The 5,755-nt window shown below is 33.4% G+C and overlaps 1 non-coding gene across 1 annotated transcript; it reads right to left on the bottom strand.

Moving 5' to 3' along the window:
* Positions 1-1,043: 1,043 nt before the first annotated feature.
* LOC121016188 (U6 spliceosomal RNA) lies at positions 1,044-1,150 on the bottom strand. The gene has a single exon (XR_005784151.1). It is a non-coding gene; the product is annotated as a U6 spliceosomal RNA (small nuclear RNA).
* Between the last annotated feature and the right edge of the window lie 4,605 nt (positions 1,151-5,755).

The following is a 5,755-nucleotide window of genomic DNA, read 5'->3' as shown; positions in this document are numbered from 1 at the left end:
ACATAGTTGCAAATGGCAAGATTTTATTCTTTTTGATCGCTGAGTAATACTCCATTTTATTTATACACCACATCTTCTTTATCCATTTATCCATCGGTGGACATTTGGGCTCTTTCCATACTTTGGCTATTGTTGATAGTGCTGCTATAAACATTGGGGTGCATGTGCCTCTTCAAAACAGCATACCCAGTGTCTTAGAGAAATACCTAGTAGTGTAATTGCTGGGTCATAGAGTAGTTCTATTTTTAATTCTTTGAAGAACCTACATAATGTTTTCCAGAGTGGCTGCACCAGTTTGCATTCCCACCAGCAGTGCAAAAGAGATCTTTCTCCACATCCTTGCCAGCATCTGTTGTTGCCTGAGTTGCTAATGTTAGCCATTCTGACAGGTGTGAGGTGATATCTCATTGTGGTTTTGATTTGTATTTCTCTGATGATGAATGATGTTGAGCATTTTTCATGTGTGGGTTGGTCATCTGAATGTCTTCTTTGTAGAAGTGTCTATTCATGTCTTTTGCCCATTTCTTCACTGGATTATTTGGGGTTTTTTGGGTGTTGAGTTTGATAAGTTCTTCATAGATCTTGGATACTAACCCTTTAACTGACATGTCATTTGCACATATCTTCTCCCATTCCATCAGTTGCCTTTTAGTTTTCTGATTGTTTCCTTCACCATGCAGAAGGTTTTAATTTTGATGAGGTCCCAATAGTTCATTTTTGTTTTTGTTTCCCTTGCCTCTGGAGACATGTTGAGTAAGAAGTTGCTGTGGCCAAAGTCAAAGAGATTTTTGCTTGTTTTCTCCTCAAGGATTTTGATGGTTTCCTGTCTTACATTTAGGTCTTTCATCCATTTTGAGTTTATTTTTGTGTATGGTGTAAGAAAGTGGTCCAGGTTCATTGTTCTGCATGTTGCTGTCCAGTTTTCCCAGCACCACTTGCTGAAGAGACTGTCTTTATTCCATTGGATATTCTTTCCTGCTTTGTCAAAGATTGGTTGGCCATACATTTGTGTGTCCATTTCTGGGTTCTCTATTCTGTTCCATAAAAATCTGGAACACTTCACGAATTTGCGTGTTATCCTCGCGCGGGGGCCATGCTAATCTTTCCTGTATCGTTCCAATTTTAGTATATATGCTGCCAAAGTGAGCACGAAAACTTCTTAATTCTTTATTATTCCTTTTATTAGCAAGTTTCCATGACAATAAGTTAATTTCTATAATCTTCTGAAGGTAGACCATTATTTTTAAATAATATTATGTACCCCACAGATATAAATAAGTTCGATGTGTTCAATCCATTATAATTATTAAAATTCTTCAAATTCAAATGGTTTCATTTTGTTTAGTGGAAGACTTGCAGTGTCAGCCCTTGAATATCTTTTATATCTATTCTATTTGTCTTTGATAGTTACTTGCTAACTGACATGACAAGATTGACCGGCTCAGCATGTTCATTTCCTGTCTCAGACATCAGCAATATCTCCACTAAACCTAAGCTGCTTTTAGTAAGGGGTGACATTCCAAGACCACAATCTGGGTCTTAATGCTAATGAATTAGTAATTATGTATAGGTCTTTATAGTGGAAAGAGGTAGGAAATATTTACAGGTAGGAAAAATATATATCCTGTGTCCAATATAAAAGACTAGAAACTGTGACCAATCAAGTATCAACTTGCAAAGTTGATACTGATTCTTGCAATCAAATTTCAAGACTAAGGAGATTTTATTAAACTATTTCCTATTGCATCTATGTGTCCCTTATTTCACCCTAAGAATTCAGTTTCTCATTGGCACAGGGAATGATAAATTAGAACATCCACTAATTACTCATTTCTTAAATTATTCTCAGAATAATATAAACACTACCTCCACTCTGATTACTGAAATTTAATAAAAATAGAAAAGCTTCCTTGAAACCTGGTCCTTTCTAAAAGCACAAGAAAACTAATTTCACAACAAAAATGTATCAAAAGAAATTAAACAACAGAAATATATCAAATTCAAATTCCATACAAAGTTATAATAAGGAGAATAAGGAACATAACTGTATAAATTGTGTAAGTTCACAAAAGATAAGTATGAAACCCAGCCTAATTTTAATGGGCCTTAATTTTTCCTAATGCAATGGAAAAGAAGGTGAGGATTCCAACTATCAACTTACTACACTGAAGTTATAAACCAATCATATTAGACTGGAAAATAAATTAGAGTATAGCAATTTTACAAGGGTTTGTTGAAAGTACTAATATTTATACAGAATCTATTTATTGATAAATTTAAGAAAACTAATTGGAAAAAAATCTATGAGTTAATTCTATGAGCAATAATAGAATTCAGTAAGGTAATTGGACATATATCTGTCAGGTAAAAGATGGCCAGGATCGTGACTAATTGGCCATGATCATGATGGCCATGGCCATGATTAATTAATAAACACATTACCTTTTGCCAAAAAAACTACAAAACTGAAAAAATAAATGTAATATAACTGTTTCTAGACACTGAGGAATCTGAGATCCTTAACATATGAGAGACAATGAAATGAACCATACAACATCAATCACTTTCTTAAAAGACTGTAGTGTGGGGAAGAAATATCAGTCTCATTTAGAAACTGAGAAGTTTACAGGGGTATTCCTTAAACAGAAAAAAAAAAAATACGATTTTAAGTTGAGGAAATAGCAAGAGTAAGGGGGGCAGAAATTTGCAAGACAAAGTATTAGAAAGAGTATAAGAAATTTGTGCAAGGTTACCTTTGAGTCTGGCTTATTACCAAGCGGCTCACATGCAGGATAAAACTCCATGAGTATTGGCAAAGAATACTTACCATAAGATATAAGTTAATAATTTTCAGAGCTCATGCAGAGCTGAGGGACATTCAATTTCTTAACATCCAAAATAGGAAAGCTTTAATGAACACCCTGGGAATTCATTATAAATTTAGGTGTCATCATACCTCAGTAATTAAGGCTAATATGCACCCATAATATCAAGCTTTTAAATAAAAGTCTTTAAAGACAAAGCTGATACTTAAATAACTGCTGATCAATGTCAACTCATCATCATTAATGAAGACCAACAAAATTCTGATATTTAACATCATAAAATTCAAATACCCAGCATCCAATAAATAATTATTGGACATCTGATGGATTGAGAAACTGTGCTGTCATCAGGGAGAAAACAAATATAAAAGCAGACCCAGATCACAGAGATGAATTTTCAGAAATGAACTTCAATATAGGTACTTAAAATATGTTCAAGAACATTAAAAAACATAATGAAGGTAAAATATTCAAATTATAAAAAATCAAATCTCTGGTGCTGAATTAACATTATTGGATAAGCTTAACAACAAATAAGGCATTGTGGCAAAAAAGATCGGCGAAAATTGTTGTGAAGACATAGCGATGAAAAATATCTGTGAAACAGAGAGAAAAGAGGCAAAAAACTGAATATTTCCTAAGTGACTAATGGGACAATATCAAGAGGTCTGACATACCTGTAATTTGAGTCTCTGAAGTTGTGAGAAAGGGAAACAAAAAATGGAGAGCTAGTACCTAAAAGTTTCCAATTTTGACAAAAATTATAAACCCACAAATCCAAAAGGCTCAACGAATCCCAAGTAAAATGAACACCTTTCATTATCTTAATCAAGTCTTTAAAAACCAGAGATAAAGAAGAAATCTGAAAAGTGGTCACAGTCTTACATTAGGATGTAAGAACTCTTAAACGAATTAGCAGTGACTTCTTAACAGGAATAATGGAGGCCAGAAAACAAAAATACAACATCTTTAAAGTTGCTGAAGGAAGAAAAAACAACTGTCAACCTAGATTCTATCTTGTGAAAATATCCCTCAAACTGAGAAGGAAAAAAAAATTTAAGAGACATTTTCAGAATATCAAGAGCTGAGAAAATTCGTTTTCAGCAGACCTTCACGACAAATTTTAAAGGTGTTCAGGCTAAGGGACTTGTGTACTTCTGCACAAAGAAGTGAAGAGAACTGGAAATCATTAACTTGTAGGTAAATATAAAAGACTGTTCTCATTTAAAATATATATTTAAGAGATTATTGTGCCCAAGAATGCTGGCCACCATGCAGCATCCACCCTTTTCTTTCTCTCCTGCTTCCGACTGTTTGCATACAAAAAGAGTAAATCCACACATCTCATAGTTCTCTTTCAGATCTTTACACAGGCCTTTAATGTAATTTCCTTGTGTCCATATTTTCACAATATCTCTCTCCTTAGTTCTATGAGCTTGCACACAATTTCAACACATCTAATGAAAACACCAGTAAGTTTCTGTCTCTCCTCTGGATATAGTACTTCAAATATAGTCTCATTATAGTCATCAGTCAAGATGAATTTAAAAATGTGTTCAGGGGCACCAGGATAGCTCAGTTGGTCAAATGCCTGATTCTTGGTTTCAGCTCAGGTCATGATCTCACTGTTCATGGGTTCAAGCCCCACGTCAGGCTCTGTGCTGACAGCGCAGAACCTGCTTGGGATTCTTTCTCTCTCCCTCTCTCTTTGCCCCACCCCTGCCCTCTCTCTCTCTCAAAATAAATCAATAAACTTTTTAAAAAATTATAAAAATATGTGCAAAGTAAAAGTTATCGAATCAGGAGGGTGTGTGTATAAATGTATACTAAATATTCTTTAATTTCAGTTCTGTAAATGTTTTGAGCTCCTAGGTGGCATCCCTGTCAACTATTTTCTTGAAATCAATAATTTGAAAAGACTAAAACTAAAACAGGTTTCTTATACATTTGTTAACTTCCTTTGTAGTAGACAAAATTTTAGAGGAATTAAAGCATCCACTACTGGAGATCAAAGACTTTTCAAAAGACTAAATCACATGCTCCTGGTGATCAAAGGCTCCAATAATTCCAGATCTTTTTTTCCACTGACCTCTGGGGCTTTGCAAGAATAAATCACTTAATATCTATCATTCTTGATTTCCTTTTCTACAAAATGTAAGCTATGGACTATATCAGTATTTCTTAGATATGTGGGTGTCTTAAAACAGTGGAATAAGTGGATGTTGAACCAACTTGGAATTGTCATTTTTTTTTAATAAGGATGTAAAATAAACACAAAACCTGCCATCTCTAGTTAAAATGTTTCATCAAAAAGAATTTTTTAACAATCAAAAAGGTACAAGGGCAACTTCAAAATAAGTAAATCCTTCATATTAATATATATGTAGTTTAAGAAAAAACTTACATATTATCTTTTTATCCCCATTTTTACCATGGACTGCTTAAAAATTTCTTAAATGTCTAAAATCATTCCATGAAACTATGCTTAAAAATTATTGAATTAAATGCTTTCTACTGTCTCTTTCAACTATAAAACTCCATGATCTATATTCTTATTTTGATACAATATGTTAATCAAAGGTAATTTACATTACATAGCATTATGTCAAGTAAATGAAATTTACTTAACTCCTTGTAATTAAAATATGCAAAAAAAAAATTAAGAACAAGGGAAAATATCTCCTAATGTTTGATGTAGTACTTCACCACCCCATATTTGAATACACACTATACACATTTAAAGATGTTTTAAAAAGTTCCTGTGGGAAATGACAGTGTCATTTGGGCCGATTAAAGCATCATTCTGGTTGCACAAACTAGAAAGAGAAGTGCCACTGTGGTAATACTAGTCTTTATCTTAGGGACCAAGAGTCATTTTGCAAATTTGTAGTATCATTTCCCTAAACAACTCAGAACCAAATTGCACTTTA

This window comes from Herpailurus yagouaroundi, unplaced genomic scaffold (assembly GCF_014898765.1).
Source record: "Herpailurus yagouaroundi ecotype Mexico unplaced genomic scaffold, PumYag 209, whole genome shotgun sequence".
Lineage (NCBI taxonomy): Eukaryota > Metazoa > Chordata > Mammalia > Carnivora > Felidae > Herpailurus > Herpailurus yagouaroundi.
Note: the sequence above shows the minus strand (reverse complement) of the source record. Positions and strands in the feature narration are given on the sequence as shown.